Source organism: Mus caroli, chromosome 6 (assembly GCF_900094665.2).
Source record: "Mus caroli chromosome 6, CAROLI_EIJ_v1.1, whole genome shotgun sequence".
NCBI classification, from domain to species: Eukaryota; Metazoa; Chordata; class Mammalia; order Rodentia; family Muridae; genus Mus; species Mus caroli.
In genome coordinates this window covers 96477540-96490759 of record NC_034575.1, presented here as the reverse complement: position 1 = coordinate 96490759, position 13220 = coordinate 96477540, and positions in this window count along the sequence as shown.

Genomic DNA, 13220 nt, shown 5'->3' with positions numbered 1-13220 from the left:
CCACACTGTGTTGGTTTTTAGGGACTCAGTCCAGCAGAACTTGTGCTCTGTGCACACCAGGCTTCTTGTTAGTTCTTTATGCTGATCCCCCTGCACCAGAACGGCCTGGCTCATCACTGACAGTATTTCTGGACCTGAATCCTGGGTTTCTGTGAGTTGGTGACTCTGAGATATGATTTGTTGTGGCTTCCTAAGAGATGAAGAGGGATCCCAGGAGCCAATCTTTGCAAAGAAGGCGCGAGATAGCCATCTCCACCACTGGCAGGCCAGGATCCAAATCATGTGGCTTGTATCTTGGTGATTGATCATGGCCCAGTGTGGGACAGCAGCTAAGGACTTGCTGTGGATGCTAGACGAGTGTCCTATGAGGTCAGCATAGCCTCACTCCTATCTCCCTCCTGTTACCCTGGTTCCCACGGTGGCTCAAGATCCACAAGGCTAAGCTATGAACCACCCACCAGCAGTGCCAGAAGCTGTCATTCTTTGTCTCTATTTGGATTCTCCCCAGTCACTGAAGCTACTCTGATGCCTCCAGCCCTGATCTAGCTTCCTCAAAGTGAAGCCACAGCTGCCTTGGGCCCCTTGTCTTAACTGGAGAGGGCACGGAGAGCTTAAACTCCACGTTTGGAATAAGTTTGCTCCTGGAGGTGTGTTAAATTGGTCTAATGGCTTCCTTCTACCTTCTTTCCACAGAAGAATCTGGAAGCTGTCAGACTTCAGGTGGGAAGGGGCTTTGGGAAAGAGCCTTCTAAGCTTTCATCTACAGTGCTTGAGAAGCGGATTGGAAGATGGGACCAGCTGTGATGACGCACCCATGGTGGCCATTTGGGGAGGCTACTGAGCTTCCATGCTCCTATAAAGAAGCCAGAGGCTTGAAAAGGGGGTTAGGGAGCAAGGGAGATAGCTCATCTTGCAATCATGAGGAACTACATTGAATCCACTAACCCACATAAAGGAAATGAGGTATAGTGCTCACGTTTGTAATCCCAGCACAGGGGATGTGGGGATAGCTGGGTCCCTCTGGCATGCTGGCCAATCAGCCCAGCCTACTCAGTCCCTTCTAAGCCAGTGAGGACATGTCTCGAAAAATGGCACCTGATGAAGGACATCCAAGATTGACCTCTGGCCTCCATATGCATATACATACATGCACACACATACACATGCACCTCTATACACAGGTATATACATGCATGTAAAAGAAAAAGAGGTAGCCTGTGAAGCCAGCTCTCTGAAATCCTGACAAGACCGATGTGTCAGCAGATCTGCAGGAAGCTACAAGATGAAGTCTCAGTTCTAAGTAGCTGGGTGGCCATTCTCCACTGTTGACTGATACTCTGTACTGGCGTCTATCTGCCTGCGGATTGAGCATCTCCAGGCAAGAATCGGGACTTTTCCTGAGAAGTGCACCTTACTATGAAGCTCACTGGCACCAAGAACAACTGTGAGTGTTGGTGTGCAACAGGGATCTTCTCTTCCACTCCTGGAAGCCTTATCTGACATCTGCATTGAGCGTCATACTGCCCTGTCATGTGTGGGAATGCACATACATTTTTAAAGAACTTTTAGGATGTTGCTTTTGAACATGTATGTCTATGCGCAGTAACTCGGCTTGTGGTGAATGGCCACCACTTTCTTAGCAGCTACAACTCACACTCGGGACTTCTTGCCCGGCAAAGTAGCCAACCCACAATTTATTTTTATTTTCCAGGTAGAGTGTCACTATGTTGCCCAGGTTTGTTTGGATATATTTATATAGCTATCCCAGGCTGGCCCGGAACTCTAGATACTCCTGCCTCAGTCTCCTGAGTTCTGGGATGGCTGGTGTGTACCACCAAGCCTGCCATAGTAACAAGGAGCAAAATGACTGAGTGTTCTGTGGGCATCCAGTGAAATATTCACTTCGGTTTTCCAGTAATTTTTCAGCATTGTATGTTTTTCTTGAGCTGTAGCACATTAGTGAAGCTACGAAATGTTACTGTGGTGTGCATATGTGTGGTGTGCATATGTGTGTGTGTTATGTGCGTGTGTTTAGGTATGTGTCTGTGTGTGTGTGTGTGTGTGTGTGTGTGTGCTACTGATAGATAAACGCCTGTTCCCAGGCTGGGCACTGGAAGCCGGGAGCCAGCACAGCAGCAGCTCAGTGCATGGAGACACATTTCTCCGTCACACTGTCTTTCCCCTTGAAGTCATGATCCTGGCAGAGATCGTGTGTAGGAGGCCTGTGACTCATATGCAAAGCAGCTCCCCAGATGAGGAAAACGTGGGGTGTCTGAGAGCTCAACGGGATCAGCTCCAGTCCGCACCAACCAGGACTGCTTCCCCTGTGGGATGCGGTGCAGATCCAGAGCAGGATGCCCACACATGTCCTGCAACGCGGCAGCCTCCAAGGGTGTGTTTGTGCATCATTCCACTCAGCCAGAGGTAGCCAGGGAGTGGGTCTGGTGCCCAGCCTGAAGCAGAGGGAGGTAGGAACAGATGGGCTGTGAGCTTTGTCACAGTGGCTGGCTGGCTGGCTTCCGTTGGCATTAGCATTTTATACACTGGCTCTCAGCAGTGGTGAGCAGCCAGCAGCAGTGTGCCTGCTGCCAGCCTCCAGGGGTCAGCCTCAGGAGCCTCTGACCCTGTCGTGACCCCAGCAGGCACCTGGTGGCCAGATTGCACCTGCACTGAGTCTTGTCTCCAGCCACCATGTCCCTTTCCCAGCTGACAACACACCAGAGCGCTGAAGCCATCTGCCCAGAGTTGGTGGAGAACCAGGGACAGAGGGGACTCGGGGACTCAGCACGTTCACCTCAAGCCCTACCCTGTGGTCTTCCACACCAAGGGAGGTTCAGAGTCTCTCTTCCCTCCACTTAAGGGAGAAATGGGTGTGTGTCTGACTGTCCCATGACCTCTGTCTCGGACATAGATGCTCTGCAGAGGAACTAGAAGTGTGGGGGTGGAGGCTGAAGTCCAACCATGTGTCATAAGCCAGTTGGTGGCCTAGTGTTAGATCCTGTCAGACAAGGGGAAGGTGGCCTACCACCAGTAAGACCGCATTGTCTGTTTTCTTTGCCATATCTGAGGTCTGATACTTCATAGAAATCAGTGACATGTTTGAGGTTCAGAGTGCATGGTGCTAATCTGCTCGGCTCTGCTGAAGGCCTTCTGATTGCATCACAGCCCAAGCAGATCCAAGAATAAGCGCTCTTGGGAAGGACGTGAAACAAGAGAAACTCAGAGATGTCAGGCTCTCATCCAACCCCTTCACAATGCCCCTCGGGAATGGCGGGGATAGTTCCCTAATCGCCCCTTCAGCCATAGGTGACAGCTGCTTCCAGGCTCCTGTAGGCAGAAGAATACCTACCCTCTGACATGGTCAAACTGTCCCATAGGCTGCCTGGGACAAAAGCGTGTGCTCTTGGTGGAGGTCTCTCAGAGCTACCTGAAACCATGGCAGGACTATCCTGCTCTTCAGTGTGGCCTTTCCCCAGCCCTGGCTGAGGGAGCAACTGAGGTACTCAACTGACACCTGACTGTGCCTCCCACCCATGCCTGGCCAGAGATCGCTTCTGGAGATCTCCTTAGCCCACAGCTGTTGTCAGGGCTTGGGGAAGCCAGGCTTCACCCACCCATCCCTGTGACCATGGCCTTTGGCCTGGCCTATCTTCTGCCTCCCCTCACCCCCATCTCCCCTTCAACTTGGGAAGTCCATAAAGGAAGCCTGTTTTCTTGTTCTTCGACTTCCTGTCTTTATCTTGGTGGCTGCTCAAGGGCCATTGCTCTCATGGTTGGACAGAGCAGAGGTGGGCTTTGAGCTGAGGGGACAGCTGGAGGGTTCCAAGCCACAAGCCTTATTTTGAAGGTGTTGGTGGCAGAAGCAAATGGCTTTTCTTGTCACTTACTGAGGGGAGGGGGTGGGGGAGTCCAGGGTAGCTGAAAGAAACTACTGGAACTGAAAGCTCCCCGCATCCCCACCCCAACTTCTGCCCCAGTGAAGTTTAATTGCTAACTTTTGCTTGGTTTGCAAACCTCAGAATGGAACTGTCACCCACTGCCCTCCCTGGAACACCTGAGTCTGAGCTTTCGCAGCTGTGGATGGAAACGGCAGGCCTCCCTCAGAAGCAAAGCCTGCGTTGGCAGGTGAGGGCGACCTGGACTCCAGTTACTATCAGTCGGCAAAGCCAAGTTACTACTGTTGGAGCGTTTTCTTCGAAGCTGTCCTTGTGCTCTGACATCTCTGTAAGGAGGGGACAGCATAGCCCTGGGCCTGCCTTTCACACCAAGGCTGTAATGAGACAAGAGACCCTGCAGACAAATCCCAGAATCTCACATGATCTGTCCCGGTCCTCAGTACACAGCTTCACCCTCCATTTTGCTGGGATGTCTATACTGTCTTGATTCTGCTGTAAAGCTCCCATCAGACAGACAGACAAACAGACACACACACACACACACACACACACACACACACACACACACTGCCTCTTTACCAGGGAGTCAGGACATGGGCTTCTCAAGTGGCCAGAGAGGGCATCCTTGTCACAGACACAGACCATAGCATTTACTCACTCTGGAAAGACCTTGGGATATGTGTCTGCCAGCAAGGACAGGCTAAGGACAATGAACTCAACTGAGGAACTCAAGAGCGGGTAAAGAAAAGAAAAGAAAAGATTCTGCCTGGAGTTAAGGTAGGACTCACTGAGTTGTAGGGAACATTTATTCACCCAACAGTTATTAAGCGCCTACTGTATACCAGGCACTGAACACAATCCTGGGCTGATAGGAGTGACCTAGTGCAGCTTGAGCTTGAGTAGATGCATGACTAACTTTAGAGGCCCAAGTGTGAGGAAGAGAACCAACAGGAAAGGGAGGTGTCAAGGGAGGCATCTGTGTGTGTGTGTGTGTGTGTGTGTGTGTGTGTGTATCTGAGCAGGCAAATAGCACAGTCTCCTTTAGAAGTTGGATAACTAGAAACCCACACAAGGATTAAAGAAAGATGTTACTAGAAGACAGCAGCATGTGTCTCTGGCAGGACCCATTTAGAGCCATGAGGGAAGCCGGTATTTCTGCTTTCTCTGCATCCCAGGCCTCAGAGAGGAGACTGGTAGCTGCACCTCACTTTCATACTCTTCCGTGGCCCAGCATCTCAAGGGGTTTGATCTTCCTTCCATGAATCTCTCTAATGAGCCTTGAGCCAGGAGCTCATTCTGGGATACATCAGCTACACGCAGAGTGGGGCAGGGTCACACCAGACATCCCAGCCGCTATTGGGCAAAGATGGGCCTCTAGGCAGGCAGGGGTTAACTTTCAAAGAAATCATGGGAATGGAGTGGGAGGCCTTGTTGCCAGAAAACCAGAGGCTAAAGAATGCACCTAAGGTGTGGCCGCTCACCTGTGATCCCATTGTGAAGTGGAGGCAAGAGGATGACAAGGTCCCAGCCAGCTTAGGTAACAGAATGAAAACAAGAAGGTGGGGAGATGGCTTAGTGAGTAAGAGTTCTTGCTGCACCACTGTGAGGACCCAAGTTTGAATCCCAACACCTGTGTAAAAAGCAGGGCATGGTGCCCCACAACTAAGGGCCAAGATTCAGACACAGGAAGATCACTGGAGTTTGCTGGCTGCCAGCCTTGCCCTAGGTTCTAACCAGGTCCTCTCTCAGGGAGTAAGAGTGACAGAGTGGGACCAGGTATCCTCCTCCAGCCTTCACACACACACACACACACACACACACACACACACATGCTTGAACCCATTCGTGCGCACCCTCCCCTGCCCCCACGCAGGTCTGAGGAGAGGGAGGAAAGGACCGAAGGAAAGAAGAAACAGGAGTGTAAAAGCCAGCTCAGAGTTTAGCTCCATCTCCTAGTTAGCAAAAGGAACCGTGACTGTCAAGAGTTGTCGTTGGCTAACAGGGTAAGATGGAACAGATCACAAAGAGGGAAAAGCATTTCCTTCCGTACAGCTAAAGGACAGATACTCTGGAGAGCTCCACCATGGGAAGGGAACTGCGGGGTGCCATGGGTAATCTAGCCTGCAGGACTTTAGACTTCTGGGGAGCTGAGGGTTCCCTGGGCAGAGGTTGTCCGGTGAGCTCCGAGGAAAGGGACATTACTGAATCCCAGCCACTGAGATGGCATCTGGTGGGGAGACCAAAGCCAGGCCTCACCATGGTTCCTTCTCATCCTACCTACAGTTGCAGAGGAAGGACAGGACACAAGGCTAGAGAACATGGTGTTCCTCAGGATGCCATCCCCTTGAGTGTTGCCTCTTGAGCTAAAGGATTTCCATGAAGAACTGGAGCTTTGGGGTGGTAAACCATGAGTGCTGGCCAGCCATGGTGGTGCAAGGCTCTAATCACAACATGGGAGGAACAGAGGTAGGTGGATCACTGAGAGGGGCAGTCACGACTACTGTATAGTGTGACCTCGCCTCAAAACAAAAGACAAACAAACAAAAGAAAACCTTGAGTGTTGACCTTTAATCTAAGACTAATCTTTCTAAAAACTCCAGGGAAAGGGATTTGAACATAGTCCCATTCTATCCTGGGTGTGTGACTCCTGACTTGGTGGCCCAGCTTCCTCAATGACCCAGAAAAGCTCAGCCAGGTGCTAGGCTGGCTTTTGGTCCAGAGAGAGCCCTAGATGCCAAGATCCGATCTTGCAGAGCCCAGTGAGCTCCAGAGCCAAGGACACCATGGCCTGCCTTCTTGCTCTCACACTGTTCCTCATGCTGTGTCTGGCCCTGGGCTCCAGAGAAAGTGGCCAGCCATTCCCTCGGGGAGATTCTACCAGCCAGGCTGGAACAGCTAGGCACACTGAGGTTGGAAGGTAGCTCCCATTACCATGGGCGTTTCCACCAAGGGTCATAACCTGGCCTGGGGGATTTGAAAGGCCACCCTAAGCTGAGCTCCTGAGGCACCTGAGGAGAGGCCTGGCAAGGGCGGGATTCCAGAGGGAAGGAAGCTGTGGGAAGCTGGAAGGAAGCTTTTACATTTTCCTTTGTTGCAAAGTTACCAGACTTGCCAAGGTGGGGCTGGGGGGAGAGGAAGAAGCCCGACTGGGCTTGTCTGCCATATTAAAAAACTCCACACTGTTCAGAAAGACTGCCCCAAACCTAGAAATAGTCTGAAAGGCAGGCTACAGGCTCATTAGCGTTGAATTAGAGCAGTTTGCCAGGTATCCCCAAAGGTTCCTTCATTCAACGTGGGAATCATAACCCCATCTGATGTTGCTGTTTACTGGGTGGGCCTGTCTGTTATGGAGTGTGGTGGAAGTTAAAAGGCCACCCTCCCGAGGGAGGCAGATGGGTCCTGCACAGCTGAGGTCCATGTCTGGGTCGGTGGCCGTTCACCAGCAAGGGTCTATGTTGATGTCCTTGATTCATGTTACCACTAAAATCTATGCAGATGTTGTTGCTCTAGGCAGCCTTCTGGGACCATGTGGATATCCTAGAGCTATAGAGAGCTGGCCCCTACCCCTCACTGGCTGCAGCAAATGGGCCTGCAGCTCACCTGGGCAGCACAGGACAGCAGGCCCTGGTGGCAGGGGCCCAACTACTCGTCTCCTGTGGAGTGGCATGGTTTATAGGAGTGATGCCCTCCACCTTGTCATCCCTTGCCACCTGGGGCAGCTGGGAGAGCTGTCCCTGTCCCTCACCAGCTGCAGCACACAGGAGATCAGGCCCTGAATCTCAGCTGGACAGCATAATAGAGCTGGTGTGGGCGTGGATGAGCCAGCTACCTGGGTGTGAGAGCAGAGGAGCTGGCTTGTTCCCTTGCTGGCTCTAGCATTAGATGAGTTACTGGGGCAGTGCTGGAGAGCTCGCCCTGGTGGTGTGGGTACGAGAGAGCTGACGGGCTGACCAGCTCAGCTACTACCCAGGCCCAGATCAGCTTTGCGTTGGCCCATCCCCAAATCTACCTCCTCAGTGAAGCCCTGGAGCATGTGAAGGGGCCAGTCCTGCAGAGCCAAAGCTGCAAGATCTCCATGACACAGGACAACCACAGGAGATCTGAGAGTTCAGGGGACTATCCAGTCTTGGTGGTGTAGCAGAAGCCAGAGGCCCCAAACCAGATCCGTGACTCATTGTAGTGAACATTTGCACATGAAGATGTGTGCACAGAAGGGTGTGCTGTGGGACACACTGGGACACACTGCAGCTTCCACGACTGAGTGATTTCTGTGCTTTGTTTTGTTTCGTTTATTGTTTGCTTGTTGCTGTTTTCTTTAGTGGAGGTTGGGTAGAGTGTGGGTACAGAGGGACCGGGCGATGACTGGGAATAGGGTACATGATGCACAACTCACAAAGAGTCAATAAAAAAGTTTTAAAAAAAGAAAATAAAATAAAATTATTTTTGAGTGTGACCAAGTTTAGGCATGCTCGGGCATGCTTGTGTGGTTGTCTGTACACTCACCTTAACACACATGTGGAGGTTGAAGGACAGCTCTGTGGAGTTGGTCCTCTCCTTCCATCTGTGTGTGGGCTTCAGGGATCAAACTTGGGTCTCCAGGCATAGACAGCCAACAGTTTACCCAGGGACCATCTCACTGGCCCATGCCTAGCTTTTCTTATGGGGTTCCGGGGATCAAACTCAGGTCTGTCGGCTTCCAAGGCAAGCAAGCACTTTGCCAACTGAGCCATCCCTCCAGCCCTTTTATGTTTGTAATTTTAAAAACCAACAAATAAATCATGACTCCCTCAGTAACTCTTGCTGGGGGCATAGGAACCTGTCGTGGGAGGCTCGGTGAAGCATCTCTATAGCACGTGGCCGCTTCTCTCATTAACCGGTTAAATAAACACTTGACACATGTTTATCCTCTATTAGCTTAGGAGCCGTTTCTTCTCTTCTCCGTGTTATTTGACAGAGCTCTCTCCTAAATGTGATGAAAAAGTGCAGAGGGGTTTCAGCAGGCAGCTGCCATAATTGAATTTGCCCGTGGACGTCAATGTTAATATTCTTCCGAGAGACCCAAGCTCCTATTTTTACCTCCAGACTAAGGCTCTACCTCTTGGGGAAAATAACTGGTTTGGTGGAGGTCCAATCTGCCCCTGTTATCCAGTGTGGCTTTATTACAGGGTCCTTCTCTAAATGTGGGGACTCCAATCGCCGAGCTGTCCATTTTGCTAAGATGTGTGGCTGTGGACCGGCAATTTATTGTAATGGTATCTAAACTAATGGACTCCACTTACAATTAGAATGTTTTAGAAAGCTTGCTTTTCTCCCGGGTCTCCCCAGGAGGGCCTGCTCTGACAAAAGTCGAATGGCTCTGCCTCTGTGTTGGGGGTGGGGAGGTGGGGATGGCCCATCAACTGTGTCAAGTGTCAGGGATGCTCTTTAAAGCATGGTAAAGAGAGGGTGGGGAGCCAGAGTCTGCGCCTATAAATTCATGAATATCAATTTAAAAATCATCTGTTTGGAGAAGTGTGGAAATGGCATGTGCTAATTGGAGAGTGGGGAAGGCGGGCTAGGGTGGCAGAGAGGAGCCTCTAATTGTTCTCTAGCTTCCCATAGTTGCAGTGACAGTGGCATACTTCTGTCACACACACACACACACACACACACACACACACACACACACACACACATGCACACACACACGGACACGCACAGGTACACACACATCACGCCACACCACAGGTTTGTTAAATGCTGAGTTCCCAGCTTAGTGCAACTGCAAGCTGGTGGTAGAAGCTTTAAGGTTCAGGACCTGGCAGGAGGCTTTTATCTGACAGGGCATGCCACTTCTTCTGTCTATCTTTTAAGTCCAATGAGTGCTGCCCAACCCTTAATACCATCTGTCTTAACTAGTGTTTCTTTGCTGAGATAGGACCCTATAAACAAAACCAGCAACTTGGGGATGAGAGGGCAGCTTGTAGTCCATCAGTCAGGGAAGTCAGGGCTGGAACTCAAGGCAGGAACCCAGAGGCAGGAATTGATGCAGAGGCCATTAAGGAACACTGCCTACTACTTGTTCCTTCTGGCTTGCTCAGCCTGTTTTCTAGTAGGCCTAGGGGTTGTGCCACCCACAGTGGGCTGGATCATGAATTAAGAAAATGTCCCAGACTTGCACACTGACCAGTCTGGATGGAACATTTTCTCAGTTGAGGTTTCCCTCTTCCTGTGTGACTCTACCTTGGGTCAAGTTGACAGAAAACTGACTGGCACACTGTCTAATGTAGTTCATCACCTACTGTATTAGCTGTGTTATTTATCTTGTAGCATGAACCACCCAGAAGTCTGCTGGCCTGTCTCTTTTGTTTGCTGGTGTATCGCAGATGCCAGAGATGTTCTAGGTGCGTGGATCCCTGCTCAGAAACCATTTATAACTCAGCCAATGAGGAACAGAAACTGGTGCTATGCGTGCCATGTCCCAAGCATTGGGCTAAGTGTTTGTAGTACTCTCTCCTTTAGCTGCAGAGTATAGCAAGTGTTATGACACACTGGGGCCAAAACAGGAGAACTTGCCCAAATGTGTGCAACAGACATTTAAAACATCTCTGTGAGACGTACACATTGACCCATGCCCGTGCACTGTCTTGACAAGTGGGACACACATACAGCTGCCACTGAACACCAAATATATGCACCCTCCCTCACCCCAACAAAACACTGCCTCCCTTCAGGGTCACACTCTGTGCTCCTCTGGTTCTTGACGTCTACTAACCAGTTTGTTTGATATATATATATATATTCTCTCTCTCTCTCTCTCTCTATATATATATATATATATATATATATATATATATTATATATATATTCTATATATATATATATATATATTCTAGAATGTTCTATAAAATAGAGCTGTGCAGCATATTGTTGAACATAATCGTTTGAGACTCAGGTGTTGCTGTGTGCGTCAACAGTTCTATTTTTCCTTGCTTAGTAGTATTCTCTGGTATGGATATACTACAGTCTGTTCACCCACTTCAATGTCTGTGGGTGGACATTTGAGTTGTTTTGAGATCCTTAATCTTCTTTGTCAGCTTGACAGGACTTAGACTCACCATGATAACAAACCTTTGGGTGTGTCTATGAGGATGGCTCCTGGAAGGTTAACTGAACAAGGAAGACCCACTCTAAATGTGGGCAGGCCTGTCCCTGGGGTTCAGGTCCTGGACTAAATACAAAGGAAAAGTGGGTCCTGGGAGTAAAGCGTACTTTCTGGAGGCTTCCAGGACTAACCCAGCTAAAGGAGACATACCATGCTGTAGCTGCTTGTATTGCCAGTGCAGGTGAGTGTCTGCATGTAGCTTCTGGGAACCTGCCCCTGGTTAGTTCTGATTGGTAAATAAAGATGCCAACAGCCAATAACTGGGGAGGGCAGACAAAGGTGGGATTTTAGATTTTCAGAGTTTGGGACCAGGAGAGGAGGGGGGGAATCTGCCAGAGAGAGTAGACAGAGAAGAGACACAGGCTGTGATGGGATAGAAAAGCAAGGAGAGCCCCAGGCTCTGGACTAAGAAAGCATGGCCCAGAGGGCACTACAAGTGGGTCCAGAGCAGCCAAGATGGAATATAGAGTTAGTAAGTAATAACTCGGGATTAACAGCATGGAGGTTAGGCAGTGACCCAGCTAGTGTACTGTTTAAGGCATATTAAAATATAAAGGCGTATCTGTGTCTTTAATTCGGGAACATAAACCATTGGGGCGGGTAGTGAACCTGCCGTGGGGATTTATTAATTAATTATTTCAGCACTGTGCTCCTAAATTCAGTGGCAAACCCTACCTCCCCGTTGACAAGGGAATATTACCACAAGCCTGTGGCAGAAAATGCTAAAGAGGAAACTCAACCAGAAGCCAAAGAAATCCCAGCTCTTGAAAGGTGCCCAGCAATGGAGAAACCTGCATGTACAGATCTCGTCATCTGTAAGTTCACCAACGTGTGATGGTGGTGGGAGGGGGAACCAAGTCCTGGCCAGATCCCTGCTGGCCCTCATTTCAGAAACTTCTGCAGAGGTTCAAGCAGCCACTGGCCATGAACCCGCACCATCTCCCACCAAGCACCAAAGAACGGTGACCCTGCGGTTGGATGGTACTATCCTCAAAGGGACCATTCCGTCACATCCCTGTGACAGAGCTGATGGGTGCCTGCTTCCTGGCCCTGTGGAAGATGAGGAAATGGTCCTGAGAGAGAATAAGCACCGGTGGATGCTGACACCAAAGACGCTGTGACCTGAGCCATCGGATGCTTTTCCTGACTTGCACTGAGTCCCCTGCCTCAGCTCCTTATAGAGAAGGAGCAGCTCTTGCAGATTTCCTAAAGAACACAACAGGTCCAGGCTTCTTCCTAGGCTTTGGATGCTGGGAAAGGAAGAAGTTTTGGTTGCAGAGAGGTTTAGAAAAGTTCTCAAGCTCCCACACGCTGCTGAGATGGTACAGAGGGTGAAGGTGCTTGCCCAGCCTCAACCAGGTTTGTTAGGGAACAGCCGTCTGCAAATATTGACCTGTGTCACCACTGGTCCTAGGTAAATTCCTAGGTGTGGAACTTCTGTGTCCTAGGGCCATTCCAGGGTTAGCGTCATAAGAAACTGCATCTCTCGGGACTGTGACTTGGCTGCTTGTATCATGACTGGAGGATTTGGAGAACAAATACAAGGAACGCAAGCCCACAGGAGCTTCCTGTCCCCTCCAGCTGACCCGCTGCTTCTGGGAAAGAAGGGAGAGGTCACAGCAGCGGCATCTGAGACTTGGAGGGGCTGGGGACATGGTGCAGGTGTGTCTGCTGCCAAGCTTAATGCAAGCTGGGCAGTGAATGGTAGTTTAGTGACTGCATACCCAGTAAAGGACACACATGTATGTGCATGGACATGTAGTCTCACATATTACACATTGCACTGACATAAATGATGTAAACTGTTTGAAATAACCGTGATACTCCTTATTATCTGTGCCACAGACCCAACTGATTTTTTTCAAGATGTTTTTGTAGGCTCTGCCCCCCTCCCTCACAATAGCTACTACAATCACCTTGAATTCAAACCTCCATGAATGTTGGCAGCTAACTTTGTTTATATGGGAGGGCACGGCAACAGTGAAACCATGAAGACATAATCTCACAGCTTTGTACATCAGCCAGTGTCTCCTGCCTGTAACTGCGGGAGTCATAGTAAGCTCACTCATATAACTGTGGGAGACATGGTAAGCTCATTCATTATTAACATTTTTCTCTCTTCTTCTCCTTCTCCATTTCTCCCTCCTCCTCCTCCTCCTCCTCCTCCTCCTCCTTCTTCT